This window comes from Hydra vulgaris, chromosome 08 (genome assembly GCF_038396675.1).
Source record: "Hydra vulgaris chromosome 08, alternate assembly HydraT2T_AEP".
Taxonomy (NCBI): domain Eukaryota; kingdom Metazoa; phylum Cnidaria; class Hydrozoa; order Anthoathecata; family Hydridae; genus Hydra; species Hydra vulgaris.
Window position 1 is genome coordinate 54772632 of NC_088927.1, and position 19051 is coordinate 54791682.

The 19051-nt window shown below is 26.0% G+C and overlaps 1 long non-coding RNA gene across 1 annotated transcript in view; it reads left to right on the plus strand.

Moving 5' to 3' along the window:
• The first annotated feature begins 10414 nt into the window (after positions 1-10414).
• LOC136083992 (uncharacterized) overlaps positions 10415-19051 on the plus strand; it is a 30223-nt gene continuing 21586 nt past the window's right edge. The window contains exon 1 of the long non-coding RNA XR_010640270.1: positions 10415-10569. This is a non-coding gene — a long non-coding RNA (uncharacterized LOC136083992). The remainder of the gene's footprint in view (positions 10570-19051) is intronic.

A 19051-nucleotide genomic window follows, 5' to 3' on the forward strand; every position in this document is an offset into this window, starting at 1 on the left:
AAACGTGACAAATGTAATTGAAAAACAAAGCTAAGGGTCTTGTTGTCAATACCCTTAAGGTCTTGACAACAAGACCCTAAAGTTCTATGATTTTTCTTCTTTTTATAAACCTATACTATACTTTTATAAACCTATATAATAAATTATTGAATTGATTATAATTTTAAAACGAATAATATTTACAACATTTCATTCAAAGTTTCTTTAATGGCTACTTTTATGCAGTTAAAAATTTAACAATTTATCAAAAAAAATATTTATTTTGAAAATAATTATCCTAACTATGGAAAATAATTAGGGCATAAAAATGATTAACCTAACAATGGAAGAGATTAAAAAAGAAGAAAATAAAAAAATAGAATAAATTGTTTTTTAAAAAGCTACATTTAAGCATGAATTGAAAAGTAAAAATTATCTTATAATTAAAAAAAAACATTTAAAAATGTATAAACTATACATAAAAAAATCTAGCCATAATTCTAAAACAAATGTCATCAACAAAGAATTAGCAGTCAGCACGTAAACTTTATTTTTATCTTCTTGTAAAATGTTATAGTTAAAAAGCTTCAAAATTAAAAAAGTATAGAACAACTATTTTCTACTTTTCTGTTTTAAAAAGTTTCTAATAACATTTGTTTATAGCATATAATACTAACTATTATAAATAAAATGACAGTTAACCGACAGCATTCGAAACTGCTTCAATGAGGTAAATATTATACTTTATAATTAAAAAAAATGCATAAACGGCCCGTTAGATGGTGAGTATTATTTTTTGAATAGGGATTAATATTTTAATAAAAAAAAACAAATAGTTTAACAAAACAAAGTATTTAAATATGTTAAAAAGATAATAAAAATCATGGTGTTGTAAGATCCAATTAAAATTAAGTAGTGGACTAATGTAGGTGAAACTCCAGCCTCAGGGCAACAACTTTGTATAATATACTTTATAGCTACTTTAACAAAACAGTTAGTCTGTGTAACTAGATTTCCTGCCCTTTTAGCATTTTTTCGTATATCAAGAAGTTTTTCTACCTCTTTTCCCAAAACAATATTGGTAACTTTTTTTTCTGATTCACCAGGTATGGCTGGAAAATGTTTTCCGTCAACATAAATAATCAATGACCTATCCACAAAAAAATTAGCTTTTGAACTTGTGAAAAACTAAAAACAGTTGTAGATCCTGCTCCGAAAAAAATTACATACGGATAGTGAAGGCTTAGATTGAAACTTTTAAAAACATTTTCAACATCATACGCCAGTGGATCTGAAGTTCAAATAACTGCAGATCTTGCAGGCTTATAAATTTGACTTAAAAATTATTTTTTTATTGCAATAAAAAATACAAGTTTATAAACTTGTAGTTATTATTTCTTATTTTTGAATAATATGGCTGATGATTGCTAAAAGGCATGAAACTTTAAGTTCTATATAAAGTTATAAAATTCAAAAAAAATTTAATTAAAAGCAACCAGTATAACTAGGATCTATTTTAAAATGATCTTGGACAACGAAGCCATAATCAGGACAGCTAAACATTGTAACAATTAATGAATTCTAAAGTCAAAAAGTTATTAAAAATTATTTTCATAAAAGTATAACAATTTATTTATCTATAATAGTTTCATTAGTAAATTTAATAAACATTTTAATATTTTTGAAAAACATCAAAAGAATTAGAAAATAAAAATAAAATAGATAAAAAGGAGAAAATATAATAAAAACAAATCCTAAAGATTAAAACAATATCTTAAGGAGGCGAATAACAAATTCTAAAAAATACATTATCATAAAGATCTTTTTCAATACTTGTTTTTTCTTGGTTAATAGAACTCATTCGAACTGTCTCATATACTAAAAGTTTTGGCTCAATAGAATCCCAAAACACTGATTTAGGCACATAACCTAAAACATAATGACGGATTAAAAATATATATGATGTATGTTTGGAAACACAGTGCAAAATAAGGTATGCCCATTAAAACATAGATCAGCTACTGAAAAAAATACGTTTACTGATTTTGTCAAACATTCAACAACTTTGTTAAAAGAAAACTTTATTCAGAAGGTTTAAGTGAAATTGCCATTTAAGATAAGTAATATAATTTTGACATAAAAAATTTATTTTATACATAGATATTAATGGTCAACACTCTAAACCCATTAGTAGATATGTATATTTGCCTAATACTACTTTCTACTTAATATACAAAATCCTGCTGCCCCCCAACCCCAACTTTAATCTAAGTACTTAATAAAACATATAAAAGTAGTAAAAACCTTTGATAGCATCTGTTAGCTGTTGTTGTGTAGTAAATAAATAACTATGAGTGAGACTAGGATTTTTCAAACCGAGACGAGACCGAGACGAGAAGTTCTTCTCGTGAGACCGAAAACGAGACGAGACGAGACGAGAAATTAAAAAACTTTTGAAAACAAATTTATTAAAATCCAAGCAAAAAAAAAAATGTAAACATGGTTTTGACAAATAGACACAAATGACATTTGTCAAATGTAAACAACTTTTCCAAATATTAATTCAGAATTTTTTTGCCAAACTTTTCCAACAAAACAATGTTTTCTCTGATTAAGATGATTTGTTCTACTTTTTCTGGGTAAAAGTTGTGTCTGGATGATAGGACGACATTTCCACCTGAGATAAAAACTCTCTCTAATTTAGTTCAACTTGCTGGAATAGCTAAAATTTATCGAGCTAATAAAGAGAGATCTGGCAATGTATTTGAATGCAACTTCCACCAATCAAGAATCGGAAAGTCTTTTTTGGCATCAGGGAGATATTTATAAATTGCACATTTCGCTCAAAATAGGATTCAGTTCAGATGTTGGCTTTTGCGTTTCAAGTCTGACGTTTAACTTGCGCTTCAGTTTTGAATTAGGGGACAAATCTGCTGAATGGACTCTGGCAACAGGTTGGCACTCAACATTATCCTTAACCTGTGAGGCTAACCATTCTTTTGTTGTTTGCAAGTTTTAGAAGAACTTCAAGTGAAGTCCCTTTAAAGCAGGATTTAAGTAGTTTACTGCAGTACTCAATAAGTTTCCAGTGTAACAAAGAGGAAATCTTTTCTCAATGCAGCTTTTCAAGTTTTTTGCATACAAGACACCATAGCCATTTTTTCCATCCGTCTCAATTAATTGATCAATTTTGTCATGGATTAAATAAATAGAATCGGCGACAGTGTTAATTGTTGGAATAGACTCAGCCAACCACGTTTCTGTAGCTTCTTAAAGTGGTGCCAAAATTTCTACTGCTCCCTCGATTGATTTCTACTGTGATGCACTGATGGTCTTTGAAGAAAAAATATCTTCATTTGCACATAAGCTGATAATTGCTATCTTTAGATGTAGGACAGAAGCCATGCAATCCAGTTCACTATTCCATCTTGTGTCAACAGATTGGCGTAACTGTCTAAAATTGATTCCTTGAGCGTCTGATTCTGATTCAAGCAACTCAGCTGCAACTGTTGATGAGTTAAAGAAGCCAAATCATTGCATGTTTGCAACGCATCATCCATTCCAGCAGTCATTCCAAATGAATCTCGAACTGCACATTGCAAAATATGATTGTTGCACAAGTATTGGTTAAGGCGCTTTAACAACTTGACTGCAAGTTTCATGTTTCTTGCCTGGTTGTTCACGCAGTACATTGGCAAATCAACAGGCAAATTTAGTTCTTCTAAGAAAGATCCCAACTTTCCTTCAATTAAGATACCTGTGTGTCTGCCTGGGAACTGTTGGACATAGGGTGTCCAGTGATGTAGTCTCCAATTTTTGTCAATAGCATGAAAAGTCCAAGAGATGTAGCTGTCCTGAGCTCTAGAAGTCTAAAAGTCAGATATAAATGCAGCATTTTTTAGATTCGGGGTAATCTCCGTTATTATGCTCTTCATTCCAGCTTGAACTTCTCTTGACTGAATTGAAAGCTTTCTTAAATATGTTATTCTGTGATGAAGGCTCAGTTTAGGGTGTGCAATGTCAAACAATTTCTTGAAACCTCTTTCTTCGACTGCTGAAAAGGATGCCAGATCAGTGCAAAAGTATTCCAGCATTGCAGAGTCAAACTGTTTTTGAATGGAATTGTCTTAGTCATATTTGGACTTTGTTTCAAGCATTTCGACGATGGTTCGTTGTTTCTTCTTAGGAGGAGGAAGAAGTGAGTCGTCAATTTTTTCAGAATACTCAACGTAATCTTGGCTGTGTTTTTTTTCGAGGTGACGATGATGTCCGCTTGTGTTTCCATCTTTTGTTTTCAAAGACTTTTTGCACGCCTTGCATTCAGCACCGTCACTTGTTTTTTGAAAATATCTCCAGATTTTGTCTTTTCTTGGTGACATTTTTGATCGTTGAAAAGAGGCAAGAATATTTCATTTCAATATGAACAATATTTGTCAAGTTGAATTCCACTGGTAAACTAATGAAATTAAGTCGAAAGTGCACCATTTTGTACAAAAAGTTTTTGTATTTAAAATCTAATTAAAAATATAAAATCTAATTAAAATTTTTTAATTAGATTTTTTTTTAAATCTTATTAAAAAATCTAATTAAAAATTTTATTTGTTTTTGGCAAAAAAAAATTAAATTTTTAATTAGATTTATTAAAATCACGGATTCAAAATATTAACTAAAAAAACAAATTATTAAGCATTTTGTAAATTATGATAATTTTTAATTTGGAAAATAATATAATATTTAAGTCTCGTTCTACTTCTCGCGAGAATTTTCTATTTCTCGTTTCTCACGAGAAGTCCCATTTCTCACGAGAAACGAGAACGAGACGAGATCTCGCTCATGGTAACTTTTTAAAAAAAAAAAATTTAAAAGGGGGGATTTAATGTAACTATTTTTTGAGGTGACTTATTTTTATAGTTTTTTAGGAGAAAGTTATTTTTGTGCTTTCATTTAGAAATCAATTCCCAGGTGTTGTTAGATAAAAATTCTTAGTTTGCATGGGCAATTATTTTAAATTTTTGATTTAGACATAGTATGCATTGATTTAGACATAGTATTGCAGTTTTTTCATTTAGGATTTTTTTTTTCTTAACAAAGCATTAGTGTAACCTTTTATATTTTATTTCATATTTTTTGTGCAAGTGTAGTTAAATTTAGTTAGTGAACTAATTGTATATTGATAAAAAAATTTTTATGTAATTTATTACAGGGCGGGAAATGCTTATCAGCGATTTTTTAAAACACTTTTCCTATGTTAGTGAAAACATTTTTGCTATATAGGGGGTTGGGGGGGGGTGGGGTGGTAGGTTGAACCAAATTACATTTCTAGTTCTGTTTCGCTTTTTTATATTCTTTTTTCAGGGTCAAATTTTAGTTCAAAATTTTCAAAATTTTTAAAATTTTATTTATTATTTTCTTATTAATTTTGTCCAAACTAAATTTTTCTTACACGTCCAGTCTCACTTTTTGAGGTAAACAATAACCTAGAAAGAAGTTTGTTTTGAAAATTTGGTTTATGGTCTTTTAGTTTAAGGAAGGCTTGGCCAGGGGTACTTGATTCGATTCTGTCATCAAGGTTTATTTTTGTAGCAATACTTTGCGCTTCTAAATTAATTGTATTTTCCATATTTTAATGGGCTTTCTTGTAAGAACTAGTAACATTGTCGCGTAACGTTTTTTCATAGTTTTCTGTTGTAAGTTGATAAATGTTATTTGTTTTATCAGCAAAAACCAAAATATTAGAGTTCGATTTAATTTTTTTAACATCTTTAATTCTATTTGTAATTCGTTTTTTATAGGGCGAATCTTTTTTTTTTTAGTTAAATGCAATAGGTCATTTTCAGAAATTTCCAAATCAAGTATAAAAGGTAGAGTATTTTTTGTTTCCATAATTATCATTATCTTGGTTCTTATCAAATACATCATCTATATATTTTTAGGTTTTAAGAAAAACTGGGCTTTCCAACGAATTCTTTTATAAAATGCTCAACTTTTTCAATTAAAGAAATAGTATAACTTTTTCAAAGGTATAATTTTCAACGAGAAAGTAAAATTATAAGTTTCCATATTTACACAGAACTTTAAAATACAAATAAAACTGCTCAACAAGTGTTAATAAGAAGCCTAATGTATATTTAAACACTTTTTAAATGTATTCTACAAAATAGAGTGCTCAATAATCTTAAAAGAGCGGAGCAGTTATAAATTTGTAGAAAATCATTTAATAAATTTTTTTTTCCTTTAACACTGTGTTTCATTATTAAAGTCTCATCAGAAATGAACGATTAAATTACTAAAACTTCAATTTATACCAAAGATTAAATTACAGGGAGTCGCAAATGTCTTAACTACTGTAAATTTTCACACATTTGTGGAATATGTTGACACTATTACAAAAAGATTTCTTTTGAATTGATTATTTCTGCTTTTTTAAATAGCAGAAGTATCAACTTTTTGGACATATAAGTAATCAATTTTTTAAACATGTAAGCAAAATTAAATTAGATAAAATTAATAATATTCTTAGAAATAAATTAAATTTGCTACAAATTGGTTCTCCATAATTGAAAATAAAAATGACTGTACATTTACTTAACTTGACTTTTATGATTTTTACCCCACAATAACTGCAGAAAAGCCTTACTTTATTTTAATAAGGAAACTTAAAAGAAAAACAAAAATGACTGCTTTGATGTAACAAAAAAGAAAAACATACATGGCTGCTTTGATGTAACAATGGGCAATTATGACGGAGCAGAAATTTGTGAATTTGTTGGACTACATATATTAAATTTGTTAAGTAAAATAATCAATATAAATGATTTAGGCCATTATTGCGACGATGGTAATGCGTAAAAAACCTGATCCATAGCTCGATAAAGTTAGGAAAGTTGTTGTAAAAATTTTTTAAAATATTGGTTTTCAAATCGAAATAAACATGAACTTAAAAATTGTTAATTTTCTTGATGTCACATTTAATCAATCTGAAAGTTCATATAAGCCTTTCAAAAAACCAAAGGATAAATTATTGTATATTAATATTAACTCATCCAAACATAACAATTTTCAAACATATCCTGATTTCAATTAATAACAGGCTAAACCAAAACTCCTCTATTGAAAATGTATTCAGTTCCTCCAAACGATGTATGAAGATGCCATTAAAAAAAGTGGTTTTGAAAACTTTGAACCAAAATTTGACCCTGAAAAAAAGAATACAAAAAAGCAAAATAGAACTTGAAATGTAATTTGCTTCAACCCCCATATAGAAAAATTGTTTTCACAAACAAAGGAAAAGCGTTTTTGAAGTTGATCGATTTTTACCAAAATGAGCCGCTTGCCGTTTATTTTGATAGAAACACCTAGCGTTTTAAGCCCAGTCAACTTGGATTATCGCAATTTCAAAATTAATACTCATCAATACTTCCTTCAGTTTCTTAAAAATTTGTAATTGGTTTTCCTTTACAAATGTGTGTTTAACGAACTTATCACGCATCGCTTATATGTGTTGGATGAGTTCTGTTACAGTAGACTTTATTGAAATTTTTTCCATGTTTGCATATGTTTTAGTATCAGGATTTCTCCATTTGGTCCAGGATACATCAAAACCAAATGTGTTAACAGTTTGCAAGAGTTTATCGAACTGTTTCATTCTTTTGCATGCAACGCATTTGTCATAAGGGCAATCGTATGTGTACGGTTCACAAACACAGTTAATTATCATTTCAGATTTAATTTTGATTGAAGACGCTTGAATTGATTTTCTTAATGCATCTAAGGCAAATCGTATATTTTTATGCAAATTACAAACACATGCATTATGCGGAAATTTTGTAACAAATTTCACATTGCGTGGACAAAGGTCGTAAAATTTGTTGAGTCCAATTTTTATGTGCTGATGCTTTTCCTTAAATAACTCGAAAGCTTCTTTTAGTACATAATATAAATGACGTATCGGAATATTGTTTGTATTTCCGTCAGGTAATTGAATTATAGTGACATCTTTTTTATTTGGTGATATTTGGAAATTTCATCTTCATTATAAAAGTTTACGCCTGCTAAAACATCACTTTCAGAAAGACCATGCACCTTTGAACATGCTGAAGTTAAACCCGAATTTTCTTTACAAGCGGAACTATTTGAAAGAATAGAAAGAATTTCAGCTTGTTTTTTCTTTGAATTTGGAAGTACTTGTTTAAATGTTTTAATGTTTAAAATACGTTTTTAAAAGATGAGCTAAGTCTTTAAGATTGATTTAAAAGTATTTTTTTTAGAGCGCAACTTTTTACTTCTAATTTTGCTTTAGCAGTGTAAGCTGCTTTATTATTAGGATTGGGTTTCAATTTTCTCAATATCTCTAAGATCTAACTCTGAACATTTCTTTTTTTTTATCAGCATTCCGAGAAACATAATTAGCTTGGTATTCTGCATAAGCTAGTTTTCTTACTTCTAATTTTGATTCCATTATTTAAAAATTTACAACTTTATAAGAAAATGTCGACATAAATCCAATAATTTACAAATAATAACTAATAGCCCTTAATAGCGACCAAAACCCAGAACGAAATCTGAACACTTGAATGATATTTTGACTTCATTACCAAGCTATTTTATAAAACGCTAATTATCCCGTTGATGGGTTCAGTGACTCAACAGTGACTATAACTATAAGTTAATATATTTCTTATAATTTTTAACCAACTTTTTTTGAATAGTGATAGAAAAATTACATTAAAAAATAGAATTTCCAAAAAAAACCTTGCCTTAAAGTCTAATTTCATTGTGAAAATTAAACATTTTTAGCTTTTAGTTTAGTGACGCAACCTAATTTTTGTAAATATGTTTGTGACAAAAAAAACTTGAATTATTTTTAAAGAGTAAAAGCTTTTTTACTCAAGAGATATATATAATCTCAAAGACTCTTTCTGAACAAAAAATGGATATGTTTTGCTTAAATTGTTGCAATAGCTTGTCCTAAAGTTTTACTCACTTCTTCGAATAATAAAAAAAAACAGCTGCTAACATTTATCAAATTTATCTACTCGGTTTAAATATTTTCTACTCAAAGATTATTTTAATAATAATTTTAAGGTATTTCAACTAAAATTAAAAAAAAACGTTTTTTGAAAAAAGGAAGTTTTTGAACACAAAAACTCTTCCATCGTGGAGCTAGCCATATATCTATATATATATATATATATATATATATATATATATATATATATATATATATATATATATATATATATATATATATATATATATATATATATATATATATATATATATATATATATATATATATATATATACATATATATATATATATATATACATATATATATATATATATATATATATATATATATATATATATATATATATATATATATATATATATATATATATATATATATATATATATATATATATAAATTTTGGATCAATATGCAGGCTAAAACTTAATTATTGTCCCTAAATTTGTTGAATTTACTTTTAAGACTTAACCTTAATATTTATTTTAAAAAAAAAAAAAAAAAATATATTATATATATATATATATATTTATATATATATATTTATATATATATATATATATTTATATATATATATATTTATATATATATATATATATATATATATATATATTTATATGCTCAATTCTTATTGTATTAGAAGATATATAAAAGGTGGTAGGACGGTTTATAATTTATAAATAGGTGACAGGATGTCAACCTGCCTCACTTGTACGTAGTTATATATAAAACACGCAATTATTTGAAAGTTAATAATATCTTTTTCATTCAACATATAACTTGCAACATATTTATATAAAAATAATTAAATTGTTTTAGCCATAATACTTTTATTAAATTTGTGGCTATAAAAATATTAATTTGTATTTTTCCGAGCAGAAACTCTAAAGACCAGAGTTAAGGAGCAATAACGTTGCTGCACATTGCTTTTAAGATCTCTGTTCTTATAGAAGATTTGCGTGTTTGTCGCTTGTTGATCTGATGTTTTTCACGAATAAATCTAGCATAGAAAAAGCTTCTTACCTTTGTAAACAAAAAAAGTATACTTTCAAGAAAAGAGAAAGATATTTCTTTATCAATCTGCATTTCAGTACTGTAGCATATTTTTTAAGTTACTTATAATAACTTAAAAAATTTAAAGATTATTTAAAAGTCTTGTTTTTTAGATTTTTTTTCTGCCATAATAGGTTTATAATAGAACTTTTTACATTATTTGATAGTTTAAATTATAAATAAAACGTCAAGTATTTATGTGTGCAATAAGTAAAAATTACCCGAGCACAAAATATTAAAGTGTTTTATCATTCTTTGTACATCAAAGTAAATCAACATTATAACAAACAACATTATAAAACTACAACAGCTAAGATAAATATTTAATGGTTGAATGCGTTTGAAAGCTCTTATTTCAATTTAAGAGAGTATTTTTATATTGAGGCTAAAGGATTGACGTTTAAAACATTAAAGAAATAAAACACAGTTTAATATTATTTCATTATTACAACATTGCAGAGAATATTCTATTGATTCATTAACTCGATTTCAGTTAAGAAAAAAAAAGGTAACAGTTTTTCTTTAATACATTTTTTATTTGAAAGTTTTTCATAACAAATGAAAGAATACCAAAACTGGCATTAATATTGACACACCATTGAATCTAAAAAGTGGTGTTTGTGGCATAATACTGTAATTTAAAATTTCTCATTAAAATACTTTTCAAGATAAGTCTTAGTTAAACAAGCTATAGACAGAATGCCAAAAATTTTCTTTTTTAACCAAAATTTATTCAATAAACAATATCTTCTGAAATAAAAGATTTTTTTTTCTACCAGATTTTTTATACATAAATATAATAAGTAGCTATCTGGTACATAATATTTTAATTTGGCGATACCTTTTCTCTTCAATATATATCGTCTAGACTTGTAAACTACAAAAACATGAGCAAGCTGTATCTGATTTTAGTTATTTCACTAAAACTTCATTATTTTTTTTTGTAATTAATTTTGTCACTATTAATTTTACATATAATTTACTTAAATACATTTATAAATACAAGTATAATTATATGTATACACTTATAAATAAGATTTAAAAAAATTAAATTAATGACAGAAGCAAGTAGAAGACTGCAGTCTTATCTATTAGGCCTCATTCATTTGTAACTTTGCAATAAGTTTCACGTGAGATTAACGTGATATTAAAAATTCATAAGTAGAACTAAACCAAAAACAAAGCCTTGTACGTAACGATCTGATAGATGAGTATAAAAAAGAATTAAAAAACTATTTGTATTATTATATAATAATCGTTTGTGGTCATTTAAAAGAGATAAATTTGTTTTAGTTAGTTATGATTAATTTGATTTTTAAAAATAAGAGAGTATGTTGACGTCATTTGAGTTAAATAGGTGCTGTTTGGCTGCTGCTTTAAAGAGATTTGATGACATCATATTTTTTATTTTTTATTTAAGGATCAAATTCCATAACCGCGGTCCTCGAGATAAGATAGAAAAGTCAGTTATTTTAAGTAAAGTCATCAGTTATTTTAAGTAAATTTTATTAAAGTATCTCAACAATTTATCAAAAATTACATTGGTAGAGGCATGATAATTGTTAATTTGCAAGAGGGGTCAAAAAAACTAAAATATTGGATATCTCTAACTTAAATAAAAATTGTAAGGGGTATACGTGTTGAAGAAAAGATAAAGACATTTATATGTTTGTTAATTGTGATATAATTTTGCAGTATCTATGAAACTTAAAAAATAAAAACCTTTTTACACAAATGTGTTAAATTACTGGTGAAGCAATTTAATCTAAGTGCAATTTTAAAAGAAGTGCAATAGGCTGTTTTAAGTTGCATGTTTTTCCGCATACCACCTGATTGAATATAGAGTTAGACAATAAAATGGTTCCGCAAACTAAAAATTTTATTTACGGTTTACAATTATGGAAAATTCTCGTCAATTAATTTAAACCTATTTAACGCAAGTTTAAACCTATTGGCTTTCAAACTAAAAAATCTATACGACTACTGCTCTTAATTCCATGAAACGTTTCAAATGGTGTTGCAAGAGTTGCAACTGTTATCTACTGTTTTTCTGCCGTTGTATTAATAATTCAACGTCAAATAATATTTAAAAATTCATTTAGTTGGATACACGATGTTGCTTATTCTTGTAGTGCAATTGTTGCCAATTTTATTTTAACTCAAACTCTAAACGGATGGAAAAAAGAGAGTCTTTCCATAATTACTTTATAGAAAAGAAATAATTGAGTTAAAAACAAGTTGGTGACTTTTTATGATAACCACAGCAGTCTTAAAAACTAAAATTTATTTCAATGGTGCAAAAAAAAAGCAAGTTTATTTAATAAGTTTGTCATCGAATGATATGCACGTTTAACGATTGGCAGAAGTTCCTATGTTTGGAGCAACGAAACATGGTTGGGAAAAAGAAGCATGCGATTGGAAACAAAGAAATCAAAAAAAAAGGAAATTAAAGAGATGTTGTTGGGAAATTTTTTAAATTAATGAATATCTATATCATAAAGCTAAAAAAAAACTTTTAACACACGGGCATTTATACATTTAATGATCAAAGTGTAAATCGTTGTCTTAGAAGAAATATTTCCACCCAAGCCGTTAAATATATATCGGTTATAAGTAACAAAGTCATAATTTCTGACATAACTCCTGACACCTGAGCTCATTTGTTGCACAACGTAGTATTGGTAAACTCATAATACTCGTGGTTGGGTGAAAACCATGATGTATAAGTGAGTGTTGAAAAAATACATGAAGTAAAAAATACTTAATCAAAACTATATATCAATTGAATACGTTTTTCTGAATAAAACATTTTTGAATAAAACAATTTAGTTTCTACATTTTAAAACATTTAAACATGTTAATTTCTACATTTTAAAACATTCTACTAATTAAAACATTTAAATTCTGAATTAAACATTCTGAATAAAACATTTTAATTGACGTTTATTGTTATCCCAACATTAAAATCAATGCATGAGGGTGTATCAACTTAAATATCTTAATCTCAACATTATAGAATTACCAGAAACTAAAAAAATTCAATTGTTTGTACAGAACAACGAATACAAATTGAAACAATAGATTTGAATGTAAAGTTACGTTTAGATAATTCGGCATTACATTCTATTGGGTACCGTTTAGCATTCATCCCACAAATATTGAATGAGAATTCTGGGATTAAAATGCGGACAAACAACTCGAAAATCTATAACAACAGCCATTTAAGTTTCTCAGTTTTCAATACAAACTCACTTAAGAGCTGAATACAATTAAAGTTTTTTTTTGATCGCTTAGTTTAAATTTGACATTTCAAAACCTGATTACTCCATGTTTATATTTTTATTAGTCGATAGCTTTCTTTGACAATAAGTGAAATTAAATAAACGAAAGAATTTAAAGATTCTTAATACGCTCAGGGTTGATAAACTTCCTTCGTATGAAGCACATGATAGTAAATGCTTAAACAAAATAATTTTGACAAGGTCAGAGAATATAGCGAGCTCTCTAAATATTGAATGTTAAAATGATTTTTTTTATATAAAAATATTTTTAAAAGTTGCGACCAAACAAAATTAATACATATTTACAAAATTGTTGATGAATAAATTTTAATCCATAATTTTTATGAAAGCCTAAATTTCAACTCTAAAAAATTTGTTTAAAATGGTTTTTAATCTTTTTAAATTTACTTGTTTTTATATTTTTACTTGTATAAGGGTTACACCAAGGAATCTTTATATACTCATAGAAAAAAAATGAAAAAATTGCAACCTGCAAAAAAGATAATAAAATAAATAAAGAGGTAAGCTTGTAAAAACAAAACTTTAATTTATAAATATATTAAAACACACAAGCATAATTTCATAATTGGTAAAAATTTACCAATCATAAAGTAACATAAACTAGCCAAAAAATAAAGCATTACTCCATCAAATAATCCAAACTATTAATTCAATTGTTTATTTTTAATGCGTTAATTGAATCGTTCAAAACAAACTAGTGGAAAAAAGCAACTTTTGAATTTTAAATTCTTTTATAATCAAGAAAAAAAAACTTAAAAATTAATATACTCCAAAATTCCACACTTTTGAAAAATAACCACATCGCTAATGCATACTGATATAAAATTTGATTCATGATTGTACTTTTTTACAGATAACTTAAAAAACTTTGTTTCAAACCTCGCACTCCTTGACCTGAAGTATGAAATTTGAAAGTTTGCAGGTCCAAGAAAGTCAAAAAACTAAATAATTGAGATTCATTAAGGCAAAGAAATTATATACAATAAATGACTAAATGAAACAGAAAACAACATTAAAATCATGGCTTTTTCCAGTATTAAAATGAACAATGCTGCATTCTATATTTAAATCAGAACTAATGGAAAATTTACAAATTTCTTTGTTATAATGATTATAGATATTATTTGCATCTATGTTAATTTTATTTTCATTTTTTCAACAAGAAAAATTATCGAGATGTAAACTTTTTGAATATTTTGTTCTTTCTATAACTTGTTTTTAATTGCACCAGCTGGCAAACGTTTAAGGTAGCAAAAATCTAATGAGAATAGATCCTTATAATATTTTCTGAACTTGTATTAAGTTTCTTTGCATTTTGAAATGTTTGTTTGCGTTTCGATCCTAGTACGCTTTGCGAAAAGTTTAATAAATCTAATTTTTAGAACCACAAGGGTTATTGGAATTATATTTGGAATTATATTTGAGTTATATTTGGAATTATATTTGGAATTATATTTGGAATTATATTTGAATTATATTATACTTTTATAGAATATATTTGAATATAGAATATATTTATACTTATATAGAATATATTTAATTATATTATACTTATATAGAATATATTTTATAGAATTATATTTGGAATTATATTTGAATTATATTATACTTATTGGAATAATATTTGAGTTTTAATTTTTAAAAAAAGTCAAAATCCATTGACATAAAAAATGTGTGTTTTGCAAGATTTTTTAGTTATTAATTCTAAAAGTACTTTGCATATAAATTCAGACACTTGTGGTTTTTATTGTTTCTAGTAATTTACATTTAACTATCAAAATATGGTGGTATGTTAAGAGTTTTTCTTTCTGAAAACTTAGTTTATGTGTCAAAATACGATTTACCATCAGTTATTCTAGCCTGCAGATATTAGAAATTTTGGTTATTCAAAACAATTTTTTTACTCTCCTTGATAATAAACAAAGCACATTTAAAATAATAAACAAAGCACATTTAATTATCTCCTTGATAATAAATAAAGCACATTTAACACAAAAAAAAAGGAAAAAAAAAGACAATTTTTCAATAAATTGTAAAATATTTATTGTTATACAAGGAAAAAACTTAAGAAGCATCTCATTCCAAGTGTCTTTTTCCTTTTTTCTTTCTACTTTTATTAAAATTTGAAAGTAACTTGAAGTAGGTCACTTAATGATCATTTTCAGATATTCAAACTTTCGTTAATTAAAAGTAAACTTTTATTCCCCTTCGAGGTTCGAATATTTGGGTGTTAACTGTTTATATATATATATATATATATATATATATATATATATATATATATATATATATATATATATATATATATATATATATATATATATATATATATATATATATATATATATATATATATATATATATATATATATATTTACCATATATATATTTACCAATATAATACATATATATTTACCAATATAAGTATATATATATATATATATATATATATATATATATATATATATATATATATATATATATATATATATATATATATATATATATATATACTTATATTATAATTTACTGACATCATTTCATTTTTTTATGGTTAGACCTTTGTATTAAATTTTTTCTGCCGAGCTGATGCCGACCTCAATTTTCCTAATTCCGAGGGTTGTATATATTTATATATATATATATATATATATATATATATATATATATATATATATATATATATATATATATATATATATATATATATATATATATATATATTTATATATATACATGCATTAGAACATTACTAAAAAAACTTGCACTGAGAATTAAACCAACAAATTTGATTTTTAGTCCTAACTACAAGTCAAAAAAATGTAGACATTATAACTAAAATCAGCTAGGGCCAGTAGGTTAAATTAAGTTTTTTTTATTCCTTACCATATAAAAATAAAATCCAAAAAAAAACAATTATTCACAAGCATAATTACTCAAATTCTTCTTCGTAGTTCTCTATAGTCGTGAAATTAAATCCTTTGCATACTTCTTTATTTATTAGTGATTATTTAGGAAAATAAAATTAAACAAAAATGAAAACACTAAAATGTAAAATAAGTGTAAACGGAAAACGATATATATCTAAGCTATAATAATGCAATAAAAAGACTCAAAATATTACTTATTCCAAAGTAAAAGTAAAATAGTTTAATTGATATAGTACTTCACCATTAATACAAAACTATAACAGTTTTTTTATTCATATAAAACAATTACAATAGCAATGAGTAATGGAAAATGACCTCCAGTTACTTTAATTCTTTTAACTCCAAGCTTTTTCCAGAAATCATCAATTGGAAAATTATTATAAGCAGCTTTTATAGCGTAAACACCAGGTGGCCAAAATAACCAACCATCTTTTACTCATCAAGATAACACAACTGCCTCTGCTTCAATCCCTTTTTTTAAAATAAACAACTAAAGCTCAAGATTGTAAAGCCATTATAATATATTATCTGAATATGCATTTTTTGTTTTATTTTTAATATGTAAATAATATATATATATATATATATATATATATATATATATATATATATATATATATATATATATATATATATATACATATATATATATATACATATATATATATATATACATATATATATACATATATATATATATATATATATATATATATATATATATATATATATATATATATATATATATATATATATATGTATATATATATATATATATATATATATATATATATATATATATATGTATATATTTAAACAACTTTAAAATGTATTCTACGCAATAGAGTGCTCAATGTTCTTAAGGGGGAACACTCCTCAAAAAAAACGTTTTTTATTATGTTTTAGCTATTCTAAAAGTAAATTTATTATAAAATTAAGTGGTGAAAAAATTATTCAAAATTAACTTTTATTTGTAAAATAAATGACATTTTTGTATGACTACCTGTTTGCAATTCTCACCTAGCAACGCCCCTAGTTACAAGAAAATTATCAATAAAATGCATATAGTCCCCTCTTTATGCCGTTTTTTTTTTGCAGTTTCATCATAAATACTTTCTACTATCTCTAAAGCCATGATTCAAAACCACATATTTAGAAAAGTGTTTTATGTGTTGTTCATTGTAAGTCGTCTTTTAAGCTGCTAATTTACACACGAATGAAGAAAAATGGACAGCTTTAAGTCGAAATATAGTTGTGGTAGAGTTAAATTTTCAACGAAACGTCTTAACCCTTTAACAGTCCGCGCGTTTTCTTAAAAACGGTCGCTATAAGTTTTGCGTTTTTTCTTGAAGTGGTCTCTAAATGTCCCGGCTTTTTTAAAACTTCGTTTTTTTACTTTTAAATTAAATGAAAAGTTTTTACTATTTTAACACTATTAAACACTAAAAAACACTATTATTCATGTATAAGAATTTATAACCATACTATAATAATAGAAAATTTTTATAAAAAATAAGTTCTAATATTCAGTCTTTGTGTGAAAAGTCATAAAACATGGAGCTGCACAAAGTCCTACATCACATTCTACACATTCATATCTAGAATCTTTTCTTATTTTTTGTTTGTGACATACCACACACCTTCTCTAAGCATTAATTTTTTTTTCAGATGCTGGCACATATGATGGAAAATGTCGGTCAATCAAGCGTAAGGGGTTGTTTGCTACCAATCTAGAGTGGGATTTTTTTGGCTGTTGGCCATATCGTTGAATCATCGATGTGAATAACATTGTTCTAAAGTTTAAAGGTGTCATATTACGACCCATTTTTTTACAAATTATTTGTGCATTAAATGCTGCTAGATTAATTAAATGAGTAAACACTTTCTTGTACCACTTTTTTACCCTTTTTCTTTCAACTTCGTATGATGTCATCATTTGGTCACTTCTATCTACGCCTCCCATATTTTGATTATAATCATCAATAACTAAAGTAACTAACTTATCTTACCCAGCTCTTAAAACACTTTCAGCCCCATCAATAGTGCAAGTTGAAAAGGTATAAACATCCTTTTTATCTTTCCAATGTGTTATCATGATATTTGTTTTTTCTTCGTAAAGAACTTTGCGTTCATTTTTTTTAACTTTTCATGGATAGAAATAGGTAAACCTTTTCTGTTTTTTCGAAGTGTTCCTATGGTATCTGTAGATCTTAGCAATAATACTGATGAAAGCTCGTAGGAAGAATACCAGCTGTCAATGTAAAGTTTGTAACCCTGATCAAGTAAGCCATCCATAAGAAACATAACGATTTTTGTTGCAACGTAGCGATAATCTGAACTTAGAGTATTAGTCAGCTCAGATACTGTATATAAAATGGATTTCCATACATATCCTGAATCTGACTCGCATAATGAAAAAGTTTTTATACCAAATCTGGCACTTATGCTGCGAATACACTGTTTCCAAGAAAGTCTACCTTTCCACAACAAAAGTGACTCATCAATTGATATATTTTGTGTAGGTGTATACACCTCTCGGAATTTTTTTGTCAAATAATCCCATACTGTGCTTATTTTGGATAAAACAGGATATTTCTTTGGTAATGTGCTAGAATCAACAAAATGAATAAACTTATCCATTAACTTGAACTTGTTATAGGATAACAACCACTTAATACCAGCACTTGCAAACAATGGATTTGTGGTGTAATACATTTCATACGTTGGCTTCCAAAGTACTCCTTGATATAAAAAAATT